This window comes from Procambarus clarkii, chromosome 90, assembly GCF_040958095.1.
Source record: "Procambarus clarkii isolate CNS0578487 chromosome 90, FALCON_Pclarkii_2.0, whole genome shotgun sequence".
Lineage (NCBI taxonomy): Eukaryota > Metazoa > Arthropoda > Malacostraca > Decapoda > Cambaridae > Procambarus > Procambarus clarkii.
The window spans coordinates 15,856,641-15,880,326 of NC_091239.1; the positions used below are offsets into that span (position 1 = coordinate 15,856,641).

A 23,686-nucleotide genomic window follows, 5' to 3' on the forward strand; every position below is an offset into this window, starting at 1 on the left:
CACACACAACAGCCACACCATGTCCCACCACACACAACAGCCACACCATGTCCCACCACACACACACACAACAGCCACACCATGTCCCACCACCACACACACACAACAGCCACACCATGTCCCACCACACACACAACAGCCACACCATGTCCCACCACCACACACACAACAGCCACACCATGTCCCACCACACACACAACAGCCACACCATGTCCCACCACCACACACACAGCAGCCACACCATGTCCCACCACCACACACACAACAGCCACACCATGTCCCACCACCACACACACAACAGCCACACCATGTCCCACCACCACACACACAACAGCCACACCATGTCCCACCACCACACACAACAGCCACACCATGTCCCACCACACACACACAACAGCCACACCATGTCCCACCACACACACACAACAGCCACACCATGTCCCACCACACACACACACACCATGTCCCACCACACACACACACACAACAGCCACACCATGTCCCACCACACACACACAACAGCCACACCATGTCCCACCACCACACACACAACAGCCACACCATGTCCCACCACCACACACACACAACAGCCACACCATGTCCCACCACCACACACACACAACAGCCACACCATGTCCCACCACACACACACAACAGCCACACCATGTCCCACCACCACACACACACAACAGCCACACCATGTCCCACCACACACACACAACAGCCACACCATGTCCCACCACACACACACAACAACCACACCATGTCCCACCACACACACACACAACAGCCACACCATGTCCCACCACACACACACACAACAGCCACACCATGTCCCACCACCACACACACACAACAGCCACACCATGTCCAACCACCACACACACACAACAGCCACACCATGTCCCACCACCACCACACACACAACAGCCACACCATGTCCCACCACCACCACACACACAACAGCCACACCATGTCCCACCACACACACACACAACAGCGACACCATGTCCCACCACACACAACAGCCACACCATGTCCCACCACCACCACACACACAACAGCCACACCATGTCCCACCACCACCACACACACAACAGCCACACCATGTCCCACCACACACACACAACAGCCACACCATGTCCCACCACACACACACAACAGCCATACCATGTCCCACCACACACACACAACAGCCATACCATGTCCCACCACACACACACAACAGCCATACCATGTCCCACCACACACACACAACAGCCATACCATGTCCCACCACACACATACAACAGCCACACCATGTCCCACCACACACACACAACAGCCACACCATGTCCCACCACCACACACACACAACAGCCACACTATGTCCCACCACACACAACAGCCACACCATGTCCCACCTCACTTGTCACCCAGTATAAACTCAGTGAGCGGCTCCTTATCAACCTCAAAATACTTAATACAGAGTAGATCAAAATATATATAATTGAGTAACTTCAAAACGCCTATATACAAATAATAATGTATTCAAACACACATACAACAACAAACCAAGAGGATCTAGACTGAAATACAATAATACAACAAAAACGGTGGAATTGATGGACTAAAGCCTAGTATTGATATACGTAATGTCTTCAAATACATATCATAAAATGCATTAAGCAATTTAGCGGGTCGTATTCCGGGGGGGATATTAGGATTAGGATTAGGCTATTAGGATTAGGGGGGATATTAGGATTAAGGACCTGCCCGAAACGCTACGCATGCTAGTGGCTGTACAAGAGTGTAACAACTATTATATATATACATAAATACATATAAATAAGTGTAGCAATATTTGAGAAGTTGCAGATATGCAGGAGGAGAGAGGGGAAACAGGGCGGCGTAAATGTCTCAAGCAGGATAAGGCCGTCTGTGGCGGGTACGGTGTAGGCTAACTCAAGCAGGATAAGGGCGTCTGTGGCGGGTACGATGTAGGCTAACTCAAGCAGGATAAGGGCTTCTGTGGCGGGTACGGTGTAGGCTAACTCAAGCAGGATAAGGGCGTCTGTGGCGGGTACGGTGTAGGCTAACTCAAGCAGGATAAGGACGTCTGTGGCGGGTACGGTGAAGCCTAACTCAAGCAGGATAAGGGCTTCTGTGGCGGGTACGGTGTAGGCTAACTCAAGCAGGATAAGGGCTTCTGTGGCGGGTACGGTGTAGGCTAACTCAAGCAGGATAAGGGCGTCTGTGGCGGGTACGGTGTAGGCTAACTCAAGCAGGATAAGGGCGTCTGTGGCGGGTACGGTGTAGGCTAACTCAAGCAGGATAAGGGCGTCTGTGGCGGGTACGGTGTAGGCTAACTCAAGCAGGATAAGGGCGTCTGTGGCAGGTACGGTGTAGGCTAACTCAAGCAGGATAAGGGCGTCTGTGGCGGGTACGGTGAAGCCTAACTCAAGCAGGATAAGGGCTTCTGTGGCGGGTACGGTGTAGGCTAACTCAAGCAGGATAAGGGCGTCTGTGGCGGGTACGGTGAAGCCTAAGGCAGCACTTATCTGGTCAATGTGGATAACATTACTGAGAATACTGGTACCTTGCCACACCAGACCTGTCAACCAGTCATAACAATGGTGCAACACGCTGGATTCATGCGCTCTCTCTCCGTTACTCACTCACTCTCTCCGTCCGTTCCTCAGTCACTCTCTCTGTCCGTTCCTTACTCTCACTCTCTCTGTCCGTTCCTTACTCTCACTCAATCTCTCCGTCCGTTCCTCAGTCACTCTCTCTGTCCGTTCCTTACTCTCACTCTCTCTCTGTCCGTTCCTTACTCTCACTCTCTCTCTCTCTGTCCGTTCCTTACTCACTCTCTCTGTCCGTTCCTTACTCTCACTCTCTCTCTGTCCGTTCCTTACTCTCTCTCCGTTCCTCCCTCCGTCCCTTGCTCTGTAAATGTACTTATATGAATCACTCAAAGTACCTAATTCCATTATTAATTCTGGTGGCCAAAGTTGGAAGCCAAGATGCAGTATCTAGTGGAGGAGTTGTTGGCCCTCAAGTGGTGACTATGGAGGAGCCTGAGTGACAAGACACACTTGGAGGGTGAGGCAGCTGTACTCAGTACGAGTCCAAGTGTGACTCAAGGCCGACCCACTTCCAGCACGCTCCTCCATATTTACATAATCCTCAAGATGAGACATACGAGGAAGGGAATCTTGAGGTTATCTTGAGATGATTTCGGGGCTTTAGTGTCCCCGCGGCCCGGTCCTCGACCAGGCCTCCACCCCCAGGAAGCATCCCGTGACAGCTGACTAACTCCCAGGACGGAAGGAATGAATGTCTTGAGGTGAAGGAATGAAGAATGTCTTGAGGTGAAGGAATGAAGAATGTCTTGAGGTGAAGGAATGAAGAATGTCTTCTACCACCATTAACTGCGTAAGTAAACAACAGTCGGAGGCCGATAAAGATGTTAATGGGAAACATAAGAATTACCTAGGTCAGGGGTTCATTAGGGATTTTCGTGTCCACTTACGAAACCTGTGCATCTTTTTTCAATCATGGTGGACTTTATTTACAGTTATGAAACAGTTTACGAGCTGGGAGGCTCTAGGAGGTTGTCTGTAACAATAATATCCTTGGGTCGTGTACGACATCGCAGCGCTCCCCGCCTCGTTAACTGTTCAATTCAAATTCAAAAAACTGTTCAATTCAAATTCAAAATGTTTATTCAGGTAAAAGTACATACAGAGAGGATTAGTTACAAACATAATGTTGGATTTATAGATAAGAGCTGATACATACAATACCTAAAGCCACTAGTACGCATAGCGAACACACCCACAAGGGCCGTGACGAGGATTCGAACCTGCGTCCAGGAGCATCCCAGACACGACTGAACCTGGTCCCTTAATCGACTGCTCCCGGACGCAGGTTCAAATCCTCGTCACGGCCCTTATGGATTTGTTCATTTGCTGCATCACGTTAGTGTGATCTGTGTGTGTAATACGCACAGCGTTTGGGGCAAATCAATGGAGCCTACGCCACCATGGTCGTGGAGAGAGAGTGAGGACGCTTGACCCAACTCCGGGGAAATGAGTACATTTTCTGGTGGGTTGTGAATGATCAAGCCCAAGTGGAGTGAAAAGCTCTGTACCTCAGGGCACAGTCCTTGCACCGCTGCTATTTCTTATTCTTATCTCTGACATAGACAAAAATACTAGTCACAGCTTCGTGTCAGCCTTTGCTGATACAAAAATCAGTATGAAAATTGTCTCTGTAGAAGACGCTGAAAATACTGCAGGCAGTTAATAATAAAGTATTCGATTGGGCAACTGAAAATAAGATGATGTTTAACGGTGACAAGTTCCAGGAACTGAGGTATGGTGTAAACGAGCAACTTATACGGAACACAGGGAACAATCACACCTACTCATAGGAGGAAAGCAACATTTTTTTTTTTTTTGAGATATATACAAGAGTTGTTACATTCTTGTAGAGCCACTAGTACGCGTAGCGTTTCGGGCAAGTCCTTAATCCTATGGTCCCTGGGATACGATCCCTGCCGCGAAGAATCGTTTTTTCATCCAAGTACACATTTTACTGTTGCGTTAAACAGAGGCTACAGTTAAGGAATTGCGCCCAGTAAATCCTCCCCGGCCAGGATACGAACCCATGACAAAGCGCTCGCGGAACGCCTGGCGAGTGTCTTACCACTACACCACGGAGACTGGTATAAAATATCTGGAATTTATGATGTCTGACGACCTGATATTTAGTGAACATAACCGAGCAAATATAGCGGCGGCGGCCAGGACAATGATAAGATGGATTGTGAGAACGTTCAAATCCAGAGACCCCACAGCAATGCTTTTGAAATCAATTGTGCTGTCCGGTCTTGAGTATTGCTCGGTACTCGCTTCCCCTTTCAGAGCGGAAGAGAACTCTGAATTAGAGGGAATACAGAAAACAAATACGGCACGCATAGACGCGATAAACCATCTAAATTATTGGGACAGTCTCAAAACTCTCAAACTGTACTCTTTGGAAAGGAGACGAGAAAGGTGTCAAATAATATATACATGGAAGATACTAGAGGGACAGGTCCCAAATTTGCACAGTAGAATAACATACTGGAGTGAAAGGTATGGAATGAAATGCAGAATAGAACCAGTGAGGAGTAGAGGTGCCATAGGCACAATCAATGAGGAGTAGAGGTGCCATAGGCACAATCAGAGAACACTGAACATCAGAGGTCCACAGCTGTTCAACACCCTCCCAGCAAGCATTAGAAATATTGCTGGAACAAAGGTGGATGTCTTCAAGAGCCACTTAGATAAATTCTTGCAAGAAGTGCCGGACCAACCAGGCTGTAGTGGATATGTGGGCCTGCGGGCCGCTCCAAGCAACAGCCTGGTGGACCAAGTTGGGCCGGGCTTGGGAAGTAGAAGATATACCGAATCCTCTCCAGGTGTGTGTGTGTGTACTCACCTATTCGTGCCTGCAAGATCGAACTCTTGCTCTTGGACCCCGCTTTTCTAGCCGTTGGTTGTGTAATTCGACGACTCCTGACCTATTTCCCTATCATACCTGTTTTTAAAGATATGACTGGACACTGTCCTTTACAACCTGCTCCGTTACGTCATTCCATTCACTACCCCTTACGCTAAAGGAAAACTTCATAACATCCCTATCTTCAGGTTATCTTGAGATGATTTCGGGGCTTTAGTGTCCCCGCGGCCCGGTCCTCGACCAGGCCTCCACCCCCAGAAAGCAGCCCGTGACAGCTGACTAATACCCAGGTACCTATTTACTGCTAGGTAACAGGGGCATAGAGTGAAAGAAACTCTGCCCATTGTTTCTCGCCGGCGCCTGGGATCGAACCCCAACCCTATGACACATCTCAGTCTCAAGTTTCCATCCATGTCCCCCTTGTTATGTTGATATTCATTGTAAACATTACCTGTTTCCATCCTGTCAACCCCTCTAAGTATTTAATACATCTGGAACATGTCCCTCCTTGGAGATATCTGGAGGGTGACCAATGACATTCATCAACTAGTCTCAAGATGTCCCTCCTTATATTGACCCGGTGTAGATGTCTACCCTCAGATAACCCTCCCCCCCCCCAGTGTGTCCACCTCCCCACCACCCCCTCCAGCAGCGTATCTATCCCCCCCCCAGTGTGTCCACCTCCCCCTCCACCAGCGTATCTATCCCCCCCCCCCAGTGTGTCCACCACCCCCTCCACCAGCGTATCTATCCCCCCCCAGGTCACCTACCCTCACCAGGCACCCTAAATCTCCCCTCTCCCCCAACCTACCCCAATTGTTATGAGAATCACTTTACCTCAACCTTCACACCTCTCCGGCACCCCGTCTGACTGTATACTGGACCAGTAGTGCTTCAGACACCCCGCCACACCCCGCCACACCCCGCCACACCCAGCCACACCCCGCCACACCCAGCCACACCCCGCCACACCCCTCCACACCCCGCCACACCCCGCCACACCCCGCCACACCCCGCCACACCCAGCCACACCCCGCCACACCCCTCCACACCCCGCCACACCCCGCCACACCCCTCCACACCCAGCCACACCCAGCCACACCCCGCCACACCCAGCCACACCCCGCCACACCCATCCACACCCCGTTACACCCAGCCACACACAGCCACACCCCACTACACCCAGCCACACCCCGCCACACCCAGCTACACCCCGCCACACCCCTCCACACCCAGCCACACCCCGTTACACCCAGCCACACCCCACTACACCCAGCCACACCCCGCCACACCCAGCTACACCCCGCCACACCCCGCCACACCCCGTTACACCCAGCCACACCCCGCCTGGTTAATACCTGGTTGATGGGGTTTTGGGAGATCTTCTACTCCCCAAGCCCGGCCCGAGGCCAGGCTTGACTTGTGAGAGTTTGGTCCACTGTGGTGGGGGTAGATGAGAGTAGTGTGGTGGGGGTAGATGAGAGTAGTATGGTGGGGGTAGATGAGAGTAGTGTGGTGGGGGTAGATGAGAGTAGTGTGGTGAGGGTAGATGAGAGTAGTGTGGTGGGGGTAGATGAGAGTAGTGTGGTGGGGGTAGATGAGAGTAGTGTGGTGGGGGGAGGTGGAGGACGATACAAGCTGTGGGGGTCGCCTGGGGAAGGTTAGAGGGGGAGAGGGGGGTGGGGGTGGGGTGGAGGTGGAGGGGGTGGAGGTGGAGGGGGTGGAGGTGGAGGGGTGGGGGGGGGGAGAACAGGCTGGGGTGAGTGACCGAGCAGCAGCTTGCAATGTTGCATCGTGGTGTGCTACCCCCGCCCCCCCCTCCCCCCCACCCCTCACTGCCCACCTGTGTCTTCCTCCTCCTCCTCCTCCTCCCTCACAACCCCCTCATTCCAGCAACCGGTTCTCCCCCTACCTCACCTCCCCCTCCCTAGTGTCCTGCCCCAACACCCCCCCCCCCCGCCCCTCCAACTCCTACATTGTATTAACTGTGGTCTGTGTGTCCCCCCCCTCTCTCTCCCCCACCACGGGGGCTACCACCCTCCCTCTCCCCCACCACGGGGGCTACAACCCTCCCTCTCCCCCACCACGGGGGCTACAACCCTCCCTCTCCCCCACCACGGGGGCTACAACCCTCCCTCTCCCCCACCACGGGGGCTACAACCCCCCCCCTCTCCCCCACCACGGGGGCTACAACACCCCTCCCACTCCCCCACCACGGGGGCTACAACCCTCCCTCTCCCCCACCACGGGGGCTACAACCCTCCCTCTCCCCCACCACGGGGCTGCCTCCTGCCGGCGCCTGTCTGCTCCACAATCCTGTACAGTGTCCTAGTTTCCCGCCTTCCTCCTGCCCCTGCCTGTCCCCATGACACTCTTCCCCACCACCACCACCACCACGCCCTCACTCTCCCCCACCACCACTACCACCACCACCACCACGCCCTCACTCTCCCACACCAACACTACCATGCTCTCACTCTTCCCCACCACCAGCACCACCACTACCACCACCACCACCACTCTCCCCCACCACTACCACGCCCTCACTCTCCCCCACCACCACCACGCCCTCACTCTCCCTCACCACCATACTCTCACTCTGTTCGATAGTTCCACACCCACGGAACAGCCAGCTAGAGTAAGAGTGAGTGAGGATGGACAGACGAAAGTGAGCCTCAAAGTGATGTACACAAATATAGATGGAATTACAAATAAAATAAGTGAACTTGAGAAAGAACACAAGAAGAAAACCGTGATGTAATAGCACTCACAGAAACAAAGCTCCCAGGCATCATTACAAATGCAGTGCCATCCCTGAACCCATACTGATGGTGTGTTACCACAGGACTACTTTATAATAAGAAAAGTGAGGGAAGAGAAGAGGAGGAGACGTAGGAGTGGTGGCGCTGCTGATAAGGAAGGCTCGGAGTTTCGAAGAAATGGCCATCCCATGATGTGAAGATTTCAGAGACTACATAGCAGGCACTATAGCAATGGGAGGATCAAGGATAATGGTAGTAGATATAGCCCCCCCTTTAACATGACAGAAGACCCAGACAGGAATGTGACAGGAACAACATGGCAACCATTAACATAATAGAGAACAGCTTCTATTACCTGCAGGACGAAATCTAAACTGTTGATCATTGGTGACTTCAACCACAGAAAGATAGACTGGGAAAATGGAGAACCACACGAAGGGACAGAAACATGCAGAGCTAAACTATTAGACATAACGACAAGAAACTTTGTCTGCCAACATGTCATGGGTTATCTTGAGGGTATCTTGAGATGATTTCGGGGCTTTAGTGTCACCGCGGCCCGGTCCTCGACCAGGCCTCCACCCCCAGGAAGCAGCCCGTGACAGCTGACTTACACCCAGGTATCTATTTTACTGCTGGGTAACAGGGGCATAGGGTGAAAGAAACTCTGCCCATTGTTTCTCGCCGGCACCTGGGATCGAACCCAGGATCACAAGTCCAGCGTGCTGTCCGCTCGGCCGACTGGCTCCTACGAATGGGTGCACGAATGGATAAGGGAGTACCTAAACAACAGGAAGCAGAGAGTTACTGTGAGGGAGTACACCTCAGACTGGCGTGATGTCACCAGTGGAGTCCCACAGGGCTCTGTACTCGGCCCATTCTTGTTTCTGATATACGTCAGTGATCTTCCAGAAGGTAGAGACTCATTCCTTTCAATATTTGCTGATGCAAAAATTATGAGAAGGATAGGCTGAAAGGGGCCTGACAGCTGAGTGGACAGCGCTCGGGATTCGTAGTCCTGAGGTATCGGGTTCTATCCTCGATGGAGGCGGAAACAAATGGGCAGTTTCTTTCACCCTGATGCCCCTGTTAACCTAACAGTAAATAGGTACCCGGGAGTTAGACAGCTGATACGGAGCTTTCTTCCTGGGGATGTGTACCAAAAAAAAAAAAAAAGTAAGCCTGGTCAAGGGTTGGGCTGCGGGGACGCTAAGCACCGAACTCATCTCAAGGTCTCAAGGATTAAGACAGAAGAGGACAGCAAGAGGCTACATGGTGACCTGGACAGACTCAAGGAATGACCCAACAAATGGCTACTAGATTTTAACGCGAGCAAACGCAAAGTGATGAAGATAGGCGTAGGGAGCACGATGCCAAACACAAGGCACCAGCTGGGAGAGGAAATCTTTCAGTAGTCAGGACGAGAGAAAGATCTAGGAGTTGATATCACACCAGACCTGTCCCCTGAAGCCCACATCAAGAGGATAACATCAGCGGCGACTACAAGTCTGGCGAACATAAGAACTGCCTTCAGAAACTTGTGTAAGGAGTCATTCAGAACCTTGTATACCTCATACGTCAGACCAATACTCGAATATGCGGCTCCAGCATGGAGTCCAAGTCAAACACAAAACGAAGCTAGGAAAAGTTCAGAGGTATGCCACCAGGCTAGTCCCCGAACTGAGAGGTATGAGCTACGAGGAAAGATTACTGGAACTAAACCTCACGATACTGGAAGACAGAAGAGTTAGAGGAGACATAATCACTACCTTTACTGAGTATTGCTCGGTACTCACTTCCCCTTTGAGAGCAGGAGAGATCTCTGAACTAGAGGGAATACAGAGAACATATAAGGCACGCATAGACACGATAAACCATCTAAATTATTGGGATCGTCTCAAAGCTTTCAAACTGTACTCTCTGAAAGAAGACGAGAGAGGTATCAAATAATAATACATGGTAGATACTTGAAGGCCACGTCCCAAATTTGAACAGTAGAATAACATACTGGAACCGAAGAAATGCACAATGAAATGCAGAATAGAACTAGTGAGGAGTAGAGGTGTATTAGAGGACTAGAACCAGTCAAGAGTATTCAAGAGGCACTTAGATACGTTCTTGAAAGAGGTGCCGGCCTCTTTCAAGAACGTAACGCCTCACAAAATTCCACGTTTCCTATGGATCGGTTAGAAAGGTTAGGTGGGTGGCTTGGGTTCGTATGCCTCTAGTAAGGTTAGGTGGGTGGCTTGGGTTCGTATGCCTCTAGTAAGGTTAGGTGGGTGGCTTGGGTTCGTATGCCTCTAGTAAAGTTAGGTGGGTGGCTTGGGTTCGTATGCCTCTGGTAAGGTTAGGTGGGTGGCTTGGGTTCGTATGCCTCTAGTAAGGTTAGGTGGGTGGCTTGGGTTCGTTGCACCATTACTGTTGGATGAACAGGGGCGAACAGTTGAAGATCGACTCCCCGTCGACCATCCCTCCTGGTTGATACCTGGTTGATGGGGTTCTGGGAGTTGTTCTACTCCCCAAGCCCGGCCCGAGGCCAGGCTTGACTTGTGAGAGTTTGGTCCACCAGGCTGTTGCCTCCCCAGAGTCCAACTCCCAGTACCGCTGGCCAGGAGCCCGTCCTCATCAACAAGGCCAAATGTTCCTTCACCCACCCATTCAAACCCTTCATTTATGAACAATATATAACACCTTACACACGACGCAACTGATGACGTTCGAACATTTTTCGGACAGTGCTTCGCGGACGACCTCTGTTATACTCTAAACTCTGGCGTTAGAATTCTTTGTCTAACGTGTCTTTAAATTTGTGGATTCTTGAGGTTATCTTGAGATAATTTCGGGGCTTTAGTGTCCCTGCGGCCCGGTCCTCGACCAGGACTCCACCCCCAGGAAGCAGCCCGTGACAGCTGACTAACACCCAGGTACCTATTTTACTGCTAGGTAACAGGGGCATAGGGTGAAAGAAACTCTGTCCATTGTTTCTCGCCGGCGCCTGGGATCGAACCCAGGACCACAGGATCACAAGTCCAGTGTGCTGTCCGCTCGGCTGACCGGCTCCCTCAATGGAGGTGGAGGTGGCTTCTACAACTTACCCAAGTGCATTCCACCTGTTGACTTCCCCGGAGCGTACAAGTACAGAGTACGAGTATTTTGTTGCATTCCTTGGAGTCATTTGGGCTTCCAGCTTTCACTTAATGTCCTCTGTCGTCCTACTTCATCTAGGGATGCCAGATATTGTTCCATTAGCCTGTGTTGTGACGGTGGAGGGACAGCTGTTGGCCACAACCCAGGAACCAGATTCACGAAGCAGTTACGCAAGCACTTACGAACCTGTACATCTTTTCTCAATCTTTGGTGGCTTTGTTTACAGTTATTAAACAGTTAATGAGCTCCGAAGCACCAGGAGGCTGTTTATAACAATAACAACAGTTGATTGGCAAGTTTTCATGCTGGTAAACTGTTTAATAAATGTAACCAAAGCCGTCAAAGAGTGAGGAAAGATGTACACGTTCGTAAGTGCTTGCGTAACTGCTTCGTGAATCTGGCCCCAGAGGTTCGTAAGTGCTTGCGTAACTGCTTCGTGAATCTGGCCCCTGGTCAAGACTAAGGCAAGGTCTTGTGCCGTAAACAATATCGCAACCCATTCTCACATAAGACAGCACATATATGACTTATTGCTTATAATCTCTATTTCGCTTATAAATAAGTATATATGTGACATATTCCAAGCCATATTTTTGTTCAAGGCACTAACTTTTCCACTCAGTTTTATTAAAAATAGAGATTTTATACAAAATTTGACAATAGCCGGTCGGCCGAGCGGACAGTACGCGGGACTTGTGATCCTGTGGTCCTGGGTTCGATCCCAGGCGCCGGTGAGAAACAATGGGCAGAGTTTCTTTCACCCTATGCCCCTGTTACCTAGCAGTAAAATAGGAACCTGGGTGTTAGTCAGCTGCTACGGGCTGCTTCCTGGGGATGTGTAACAAAAAGGAGGCCTGGTCGAGGACCGGGCCGCGGGGGACGGTAAGCCCCGAAATCATCTCAAGATAACATCTGCCTCTTCTCCTTTCTCATCTGCCGTGTTGCAGTAGACGTTATCGCCGCTGAACGGACTCTGGCGAAGAAACAACAGCCTTGTTGATCAACTACCCTTTTCAGGCGGTTATCAAGTATCCTATTAAACCCAATTAAGGGCACTATGGCAGTGGTCAGCTATATTTAGAGGGAGGGTGTTTAATCTTGAACACGTAATGTTTACACAGCTGTTCCAGAGACTGCGGGCTCACCATAGGCCGTGCTACTTGGAATTTTTTGTTCCCGGTAGCAAATCTTAAAACAATGTTCCAGAGAGTACTCATTGCATTCCAAATTTGCAATGGGCCTGTTTGGCATATTTTGCCATGTTGAATGGTCTCGAAGGAAATATTCGTGTGTATTGTATATCGGAGGTACTGTATGTACTGTGATTGTACTGTAAAAATGATTGTACAGTGTACAATCATTCCTCCGATATTCCCTAAGATTGTGAAGTACAGTATCTCTTTGAAGGACTTTGGGCGCTCCAAATAATTTAATGTTTTACCAAATGGACTCAATAGTGAATGTTTCCTGTTCATTCTGGAGGTCAACAACTTGTCCAGCCTTAAGTGTGGCAGTTAATGTCTAAGTGCGCTGCATCTAGGTACTAAACTGGGGCCAGATTCACGAAGCAGTTACACAAGCACTTTCGAATGTGTACATCTTTCCTCAATCTTCGACGGCTTTGGTTAGGTCTGTCAGCGTGACAACTGTCGGGTCTGTCTGCGTGACAACTGTCGGGTCTGTCAGCGTGACAACTGTCGGGTCTGTCTGCGTGACAACTGTCGGGTCTGTCTGCGTGACAACTGTCGGGTCTGTCAGCGTGACAACTGTCGGGTCTGTCAGCGTGACAACTGTCGGGTCTGTCAGCGTGACAACTGTCGGGTCTGTCAGCGTGACAACTGTCGGGTCTGTCAGCGTGACAACTGTCGGGTCTGTCAGCGTGACAACTGTCGGGTCTGTCAGCGTGACAACTGTCGGGTCTGTCTGCGTGACAACTGCCGGGTCTGTCTGCGTGACAACTGTCGGGTCTGTCTGCGTGACAACTGTCGGGTCTGTCAGCGTGACAACTGTCGGGTCTGCCTGCGTGACAACTGTCGGGTCTGTCTGCGTGACAACTGTCGGGTCTGTCAGCGTGACAACTGTCGGGTCTGTCAGCGTGACAACTGTCGGGTCTGTCAGCGTGACAACTGTCGGGTCTGTCAGCGTGACAACTGTCGGGTCTGTCAGCGTGACAACTGTCGGGTCTGTCAGCGTGACAACTGTCGGGTCTGTCAGCGTGACAACTGTCGGGTCTGTCAGCGTGACAACTGTCGGGTCTGCCTGCGTGACAACTGTCGGGTCTGTCAGCGTGACAACTGTCGGGTCTGTCAGCGTGACAACTGTCGGGTCTGTCAGCGTGACAACTGTCGGGTCTGTCAGCGTGACAACTGTCGGGTCTGTCAGCGTGACAACTGTCGGGTCTGTCAGCGTGACAACTGTCGGGTCTGTCAGCGTGACAACTGTCGGGTCTGTCAGCGTGACAACTGTCGGGTCTGTCAGCGTGACAACTGTCGGGTCTGTCAGCGTGACAACTGTCGGGTCTGTCAGCGTGACAACTGTCGGGTCTGTCTGCGTGACAACTGTCGGGTCTGTCTGCGTGACAACTGTCGGGTCTGTCAGCGTGACAACTGTCGGGTCTGTCAGCGTGACAACTGTCGGGTCTGTCTGCGTGACAACTGTCGGGTCTGTCTGCGTGACAACTGTCGGGTCTGTCTGCGTGACAACTGTCGGGTCTGTCTGCGTGACAACTGTCGGGTCTGTCTGCGTGACAACTGTCGGGTCTGTCAGCGTGACAACTGTCGGGTCTGCCTGCGTGACAACTGTCGGGTCTGTCAGCGTGACAACTGTCGGGTCTGTCAGCGTGACAACTGTCGGGTCTGTCAGCGTGACAACTGTCGGGTCTGTCAGCGTGACAACTGTCGGGTCTGTCAGCGTGACAACTGTCGGGTCTGCCTGCGTGACAACTGTCGGGTCTGTCTGCGTGACAACTGTCGGGTCTGTCAGCGTGACAATTGTCGGGTCTGCCTGCGTGACAACTGTCGGGTCTGCCTGCGTGACAACTGTCGGGTCTGTCTGCGTGACAACTGTCGGGTCTGTCAGCGTGACAACTGTCGGGTCTGTCAGCGTGACAACTGTCAGGTCTGTCAGCGTGACAACTGTCGGGTCTGTCTGCGTGACAACTGTCGGGTCTGTCAGCGTGACAATTGTCGGGTCTGCCTGCGTGACAACTGTCGGGTCTGCCTGCGTGACAACTGTTGGGTCTGCCTGCGTGACAACTGTCGGGTCTGCCTGCGTGACAACTGTCGGGTCTGTCTGCGTGACAACTGTCGGGTCTGTCAGCGTGACAACTGTCGGGTCTGTCTGCGTGACAACTGTCGGGTCTGTCAGCGTGACAACTGTCGGGTCTGTCAGCGTGACAACTGTCGGGTCTGTCTGCGTGACAAAAGAATAAATAATAGAGTACTGTAATTTATTTCAGTGTCCATGACTGATAATTCCATGGCTGATGAGTCCTTGCTCTACTCTGCTCATTTGTTTCTGCCTCCACCGGGAATCGAACACTCGTCATTAGGACTATGAACCCCGAGCGCTCTCCACTCAGCCGCGAGGCCGTGTGGGTGTGTGTGTGTGTACTCACCTATTTGTGCCTGGAATACGTACAGCATCATGTGGGATTTTGGGATTTTCCCGCTCAATGATTCGCATTTTATTGTGTTGACATTCTTTAGGTTTCCATTTTTTTTTAGAAAGCTGAAAATCCATCTGTTTTTGTTTTAATATTTTATTCGCATTTTATGTGTTATTACGTCATGATCACATTTGTTAATATATTTGTCAGTCATTATATATAATTTCACTAATTTCGTTGTATTAATGTACCTTGAAGCGTTAATAAATGCCTGTTGTTTTGAATCGAATTTTGTACAAATCTTGTTATCTTGAGGTAATCTTGAGATGATTTCGGGGCTTTAGTGTCCCCGCGGCCCGGTCCTCGACCAGGCCTCCACCCCCCAGGAAGCAGCCCGTGACAGCTGACTAACTCCCAGGTACCTATTTTACTGCTAGGCAAATATCTTTAATTTCTTCAAATTTCGCAAATAGCTTTTTGTCTTGTCGCTCGTGAACGCTAAAGCTCCAAGAAACTTTACATTTCTTATTCTTGAGAGAGAGTAGAGGAGAGCTGGGTGTTGTGGGGTGGACTCTCTTACCTCTACAGTCGTCTCTTGAGGAGTTTCTATTTGCTGCGTCCTCTTTTTTTCCTTCCTGGTATGTGGCATGTCTAATATACTTTGAGTATACCTGGTTGATGGGGTTCTGGGAGTTGTTCTACTCCCCAAGCCCGGCCCGAGGCCAGGCTTGACTTGTGAGAGTTTGGTCCACCAGGCTGTTGCTTGGAGCGGCCCGCAGGCCCACATATACCTGGTTGATGGGGTTCTGGGAGTTGTTCTACTCCCCAAGCCCGGCCCGAGGCCAGGCTTGACTTGTGAGAGTTTGGTCCACCAGGCTGTTGCTTGGAGCGGCCCGCAGGCCCACATATACCTGGTTGATGGGGTTCTGGGAGTTGTTCTACTCCCCAAGCCCGGCCCGAGGCCAGGCTTGACTTGTGAGAGTTTGGTCCACCAGGCTGTTGCTTGGAGCGGCCCGCAGGCCCACATATACCTGGTTGATGGGGTTCTGGGAGTTGTTCTACTCCCCAAGCCCGGCCCGAGGCCAGGCTTGATTTGTGAGAGTTTGGTCCACCAGGCTGTTGCTTGGAGCGGCCCGCAGGCCCACATATACCTGGTTGATGGGGTTCTGGGAGTTGTTCTACTCCCCAAGCCCGGCCCGAGGCCAGGCTTGATTTGTGAGAGTTTGGTCCACCAGGCTGTTGCTTGGAGCGGCCCGCAGGCCCACATATACCTGGTTGATGGGGTTCTGGGAGTTCTTCTACTCCCCAAGCCCGGCCCGAGGCCAGGCTTGACTTGTGAGAGTTTGGTCCACCAGGCTGTTGCTTGGAGCGGCCCGCAGGCCCACATATACCTGGTTGATGGGGTTCTGGGAGTTCTTCTACTCCCCAAGCCCGGCCCTAGGCCAGGCTTGACTTGTGAGAGTTTGGTCCACCAGGCTGTTGCTTGGAGCGGCCCGCAGGCCCACATATACCTGGTTGATGGGGTTCTGGGAGTTGTTCTACTCCTCAAGCCCGGCCCTAGGCCAGGCTTGACTTGTGAGAGTTTGGTCCACCAGGCTGTTGCTTGGAGCGGCCCGCAGGCCCACATATACCTGGTTGATGGGGTTCTGGGAGTTGTTCTACTCCCCAAGCCCGGCCCGAGGCCAGGCTGGACTTGTGAGAGTTTGGTCCACCAGGCTGTTGCTTGGAGCGGCCCGCAGGCCCACATATACCTGGTTGATGGGGTTCTAGGAGTTGTTCTACTCCCCAAGCCCGGCCCGAGGCCAGGCTGGACTTTTGAGAGTTTGGTCCACCAGGCTGTTGCTTGGAGCGGCCCGCAGGCCCACATATACCTGCTTGATGGGGTTCTGGGAGTTGTTCTACTCCCCAAGCCCGGCCCGAGGCCAGACTTGACTTGTGAGAGTTTGGTCCACCAGGCTGTTGCTTGGAGCGGCCCGCAGGCCCACATATACCTGGTTGATGGGGTTCTGGGAGTTGTTCTACTCCCCAAGCCCGGCCCGAGGCCAGGCTGGACTTTTGAGAGTTTGGTCCACCAGGCTGTTGCTTGGAGCGGCCCGCAGGCCCACATATACCTGCTTGATGGGGTTCTGGGAGTTGTTCTACTCCCCAAGCCCGGCCCGAGGCCAGACTTGACTTGTGAGAGTTTGGTCCACCAGGCTGTTGCTTGGAGCGGCCCGCAGGCCCACATATACCTGGTTGATGGGGTTCTGGGAGTTGTTCTACTCCCCAAGAACGGCCCGAGGCCAGGCTTGACTTGTGAGAGTTTGGTCCACCAGGCTGTTGCTTGGAGCGGCCCGCAGGCCCACATACCCACCACAGCCCGGTTGGTCCGGCACTCCTTGGAGGAAACTATCTAGTTTTCTCTTGAAGATGTCCACGGTTGTTCCGGCAATATTTCTTATGCTCGCTGGGAGGACGTTGAACAACCGAGGACCTCTGATGTTTATACAGTGTTCTCTGATTGTGCCTATGGCACCTCTGCTCTTCACTGGACCTCTGATGTGTATACAGTGTTCTCTGATTGTGCCTATGGCACCTCTTCTCTTCACTGAACCTCTGATGTGTATACAGTGTTCTCTGATTGTGCCTATGGCACCTCTTCTCTTCACTGGTTTATTCTGCATTTTCTTCCATATCGTTCACTCCAGGATCTCTCCAAACTTGGGTTTTCATTACAAATGGATTTCAAGCTTATTTCTGCCAAGTCATATTTTATTAGGTCCTGGTTAACAAGTCTAATACTTTTAATACTTTATTTGTTGAATTTACCTTCCCGAGTGTCTAGCGAGCTTGACAGGCCCAGATTTAACCAGCACTTAGGCGTCACTTGCGAAACCTGTACATCTTTTTCGGAACAATGGCGGCCTAGTTTGTATTCATTAAACATTTACGAGCTCCAAGCACTACGAGGTAGTCTCAGAGTTACCTCCAACTGCGATGTTTCCAAGCAACTTAACTTGTTTATTCAATAGAGAGTAAGCCGCCTTGACCGAGGAGACGCACAGTCTTCCTGTCCCAGAGCTCTTACCCACAACCCGTCCTCAGACCAAGTCAATTCCATCCAGCGGTCGACCCCACGGACGCATTCATCAATTTTAACATTCAGTTCATACAAAATAGGATTTTTTCTCATATATAAATTATTATAATATATTAGCATATTGAGCATAGTCATAGGTTAGGTGTTTAGGTTCTATTGGCGATTATTTGTATTTGTAGTACGTGGGTGAAGCATTTACAGCGTTGTGGTTCGAACACCAGTCGTCAGTGAAGCACTTGTTCCCGGTGTGTTCGGAAGCGGGCTGGGTGAAGACCGGGCCGCGGGGACGCAAAGGCCCGAAATCATCACAAGAAGATGATAACCTCATCAGTTGTGAGTCGTGTGTAAACCGTTTCTTCTTTCATAAATAGGGGGTTTGGCGGGTGGATGGAATGGACCTTTGGGGTCTCTGTTTATGAGGGTGGGCTGCGTTATCACTGTCTCTGCTTCGATTACGTTGTCATCTGAGTAACACATTTAAGTGTGTGTGTACTCACCTATTTGTGCTTGCGGGGGTTGAGCTCTGGCTCTTTGGTCCCGCCTCTCAACTGTCACTCAACAGGTGTACAGGTTCCCGAGCCTACTGGGCTCTATCATATCTACACTTGAAACTTGAAACTTGAAACTACATATGTGTGTGTGTGTGTGTGTGTGTGTGTGTGTGTGTGTGTGTGTGTGTGTGTGTGTGTGTGTGTGTGTGTGTGTGTGTGTGTGTGTGTGTGTGTGTATTTCGTATTTGTATTTACTGTGTCTGCAGAATCGAAGTATTTAGCTCTTGGACCCCGCCACTCTAGCCAATCTATTTGTCCTCTATTATGTCTACTACATATATATCTCTCTAACACACACACACACACCTCCAGGAAGCAGCCCGTAGCACTTGTCTAACTCCCAGGTACCTATTTACTGTTAGGTGAACAGGTGCATCAGGTGAAAGAACTGCGCCCATTTGATTCCTCGGCCGGGAATCAAACCCGGGTCCTCAGGACTGTGACCCCCGGGCGCTGTCCTCTAAGCCACGAAGCCCATGTGAGACGCAGAAGCAACAAGACGCAACAGCAGGAGCAACAGCAACAGCAGCAGAGGGTGGAGGGAGGCGGGCAGGGCGAGGCTAGCCATATAGGGTGAGCCATCAACATCAATGAGGTCAACTAACAGCCTCCACCCACTCCCACCCCCCCATGCCTCCACCCACTCCCACCCCACCATGCCTCCACCCACTCCCACCCCACCATGCCTCCACCCACTCCTACCCCACCATGCCTCCACCCACTCTACCCCCCACCATGCCTCCACCCACTCCCATCCCTCCATGCCTCCACCCACTCCCACCCCACCATGCCTCCACCCACTCCCACCCCACCATGCCTCCACCCACTCCCATCCCTCCATGCCTCCACCCACTCCCATCCCTCCATGCCTCCACCCACTCCCACCCCCCCATGCCTCCACCCACTCCCATCCCTCCATGCCTCCACCCACTCCCACCCCACCATGCCTCCACCCACTCCCACCCCACCATGCCTCCACCCACTCCCATCCCTCCATGCCTCCACCCACTCCCACCCCACCATGCCTCCACCCACTCCCATCCCTCCATGCCTCCACCCACTCCCACCCCACCATGCCTCCACCCACTCCCACCCCACCATGCCTCCACCCACTCCCACCCCACCATGCCTCCACCCACTCCCACCCCACCATGCCTCCACCCACTCCCACCCCACCATGCCTCCACCCACTCCCACCCCCCATGCCTCCACCCGCTCCCACCCCACCATGCCTCCACCCACTCCCATCCCTCCATGCCTCCACCCACTCCCACCCCACCATGCCTCCACCCACTTCCATCCCTCCACCCACTCCCACCCCACCATGCCTCCACCCACTCCCACCCCACCATGCCTCCACCCACTCCCACCCCACCATGCCTCCACCCACTCAACCCCCCCATGCCTCCACCCACTCTACTCCCCCCACCCTATGCCTCCACCCACTCAACCCCCCCATGCCTCCACCCACTCAACCCCCCCATGCCTCCACCCACTCAACCCCCCCATGCCTCCACCCACTCAACCCCCCACCTAGTTATCACAGGCTTGTCTGTGATAACTTTATGTGACACGATGCTACTGGCACCAGCCCTCCTGACACGATGCTACTGGCACCAGCCCACCTGACACGATGCTACTGGCACCAGCCCTCCTGACACGATGCTACTGGCACCAGCCCACCTGACACGATGCTACTGGCACCAGCCCACCTGACACGATGCTACTGGCACCGGCCCTCCTGACACGATGCTACTGGCACCAGCCCTCCTGACACGATGCTACTGGCACCAGCCCTCCTGACACGATGCTACTGGCACCAGCCCACCTGACACGATGCTATTGGCACCAGCCCTCCTGACACGATGCTACTGGCACCAGCCCTCCTGACACGATGCTACTGGCACCAGCCCTCCTGACACGATGCTACAGGCACCAGCCCACCTGACACGATGCTACTGGCACCAGCCCTCCTGACACGATGCTACTGGCACCAGCCCACCTGACACGATGCTACTGGCACCAGCCCACCTGACACGATGCTACTGGCACCAGCCCACCTGACACGATGCTACTGGCACCAGCCCACCTGACACGATGCTACTTGCCGGGAATATGTCTTACATTTGGTGGTGGAGGTTAGAGAGCCGTAGGCCTCTAGTGTTCTCTGAGAGTGCCCATGGCACCTCTACTCTTGACTGGCTCTATATATCCCACCATATCCTTCCCTCACAGGATGCTGGACTTGCTCCACACCTCCATACTCATCCTACACCGTGACAAACTACAGTACTGTATTATCCTCTTCACAAGACGCTAGGATTTGTAATTAGGGTACAAACAATAGAGGATAGAACATGTAATTACATGCAAAATGTAACCCACGTCTTTGAATGAGCCGCAGAAAACTATGTTCAACGAGGAGACGTTCATGTTCAACGAGGAAACGTTCATGTTCAACGGTGAGGCGTTCATGTTCAACGACGAGACGTTCATGTTCTACGACGAGACGTTCATGTTCAACGAGGAAACGTTCATGTTCAACGAGGAGACGTTCATGTTCAACGAGGAAACGTTCATGTTCAACGAGGAGACGTTCATGTTCAACGAGGAAACGTTCATGTTCAACGGTGAGGCGTTCATGTTCTACGACGAGACGTTCATGTTCAACGAGGAGACGTTCATGTTCTACGACGAGACGTTCATGTTCAACGAGGAGACGTTCATGTTCAACGGTGAGGCGTTCATGTTCTACGACGAGACGTTCATGTTCAACGAGGAGACGTTCATGTTCAACGGTGAGGCGTTCATGTTCTACGACGAGACGTTCATGTTCAACGAGGAGACGTTCATGTTCAACGAGGAAACGTTCATGTTCTACGACGAGACGTTCATGTTCAACGAGGAGACGTTCATGTTCAACGAGGAGACGTTCATGTTCAACGAGGAGACGTTCATGTTCAACGAGGAAACGTTCATGTTCTACGACGAGACGTTCATGTTCAACGAGGAGACGTTCATGTTCAACGAGGAGACGTTCATGTTCAACGAGGAGACGTTCATGTTCAACGAGGAGACGTTCATGTTCAACGAGGAGACGTTCATGTTCAACGAGGAGTCGTTCATGTTCAACGAGGAGACGTTCATGTTCAACGAGGAGACGTTCATGTTCAACGAGGAGACGTTCATGTTCAACGAGGAGACGTTCATGTTCAACGAGGAGACGTTCATGTTCAACGAGGAGACGTTCATGTTCAACGAGGAGACGTTCATGTTCAACGAGGAGACGTTCATGTTCAACGAGGAAACGTTCATGTTCAACGAGGAGACGTTCATGTTCAACGAGGAGTCGTTCATGTTCAACGAGGAGACGTTCATGTTCAACGAGGAGACGTTCATGTTCAACGAGGAGTCGTTCATGTTCAACGAGGAGACGTTCATGTTCAACGAGGAGACGTTCATGTTCAACGAGGAGTCGTTCATGTTCAACGAGGAGACGTTCATGTTCAACGAGGAGACGTTCATGTTCAACGAGGAGACGTTCATGTTCAACGAGGAGACGTTCATGTTCAACGAGGAGACGTTCATGTTCAACGAGGAGACGTTCATGTTCAACGAGGAGTCGTTCATGTTCAACGAGGAGTCGTTCCGGGTCTAGCGTCAGAGGGTACAACTCTAAACTGGAACGGAATACACACAAGTCGTCAAGCCATACAGAACACCGTAAGAGATGTGAGAACATTCACTTCACAAGGGAGTCGGTCGGCCGAGCGGACAGCACGCTGGACTTGTGATCCTGTGGTCCTGGGTTCGATTCCAGGCGCCGGCGAGAAACAATGGGCAGAGTTTGTTTCGCCCTATGCCCTTGTTACCTAGCAGTAAAATAGATACCTGGGTGTTAGTCAGCTGTCACGGGCTGCTTCCTGGGGGTGGAGGCCTGGTCGAGGACCGGGCATTGGGGACACTAAAGCCCCGAAATCATCTCAAGATAACCTGAAGATAACAAAACCTTATAGTCAACAGAACGCAATAAAGTATCTATTAATATTACACGACAACGATAGGCTAGATAGCAACAAAAGACCTTTCATATTATTGATTTCCTTGAACACCAGGCCGTTTTCTACGAGCGATATGAGGATTTCCAGCGACCCACTCCACCACACAGCCCCTCTGCTCTTCCTGGAAACACCAGACCAATCTCTACCCGGAAATAAACGTTCCAGGAAAAAATTTACTACTGGGAAATAAACATGTTTTGAACGTCTGGTAATATGAATGAATCAGATGACAACAGCGCCTGAACACAGCAGTCAGTCCTCAAGAGCCACGGCTCGCCGGAAACGCATGCGTTCTCTGAAATACACACACTGGTTCCTGGAAGACTAGAGTTCCTGGAATGGGGGGAGTTCCTGGAATGAGGGGAGTTATTGGAATATGGGGAGTTCCTGGAATGGGGGGAGTTCCTGGAATAGGGGGAGTTTGAGGGGAGTTCCTGGAATGGGAGAAGTTCCTGGAATGGGGGGAGTTCGTGGAATGGGTGGAGTTTGAGGGGAGTTCCTGGAATGGGAGGTGGGAGGGGTGGGGAAGGGTGGGTGGTGGTGGCGGGCCAGGGAACAGTAACAGCAGCAGCAGTTCATGCGCCAACAGTGGTCGAAGCCCAGGTAGCAGAACAACAGCGAGAACGGCTCCTGCAGCCACAGTAGCTTCAACAACCACAGCAACAACCACAACAACAACCACAACAACAACAACCACAAGAGCAACAACAACAACAATCACAGCAACAACCACAGCAACAACCACAACAACAACCACAACAACCACAACATTCACAGCAACAACCACAACAACCACAACAATCACAGCAACAACCACATTCACAGCAACAACCACCACAACAACAACCACAACAACAACAACCACATCACAGCAACAACCACAGCAACAACCACAACAACAACAACCCCAGTAATAACCACAACAACCCAAACAACAACCACAGCAACAACCACAACAACCCCAACAACAACCACAGCAACAACAACCC

The 23,686-nt window shown here is 51.9% G+C and overlaps 1 protein-coding gene across 1 annotated transcript in view; it reads right to left on the reverse strand.

Moving 5' to 3' along the window:
- LOC123746608 (ski oncogene) overlaps positions 1-23,686 on the reverse strand; it is a 270,304-nt gene that overhangs the window by 47,223 nt on the left and 199,395 nt on the right. The window lies entirely within an intron of this gene.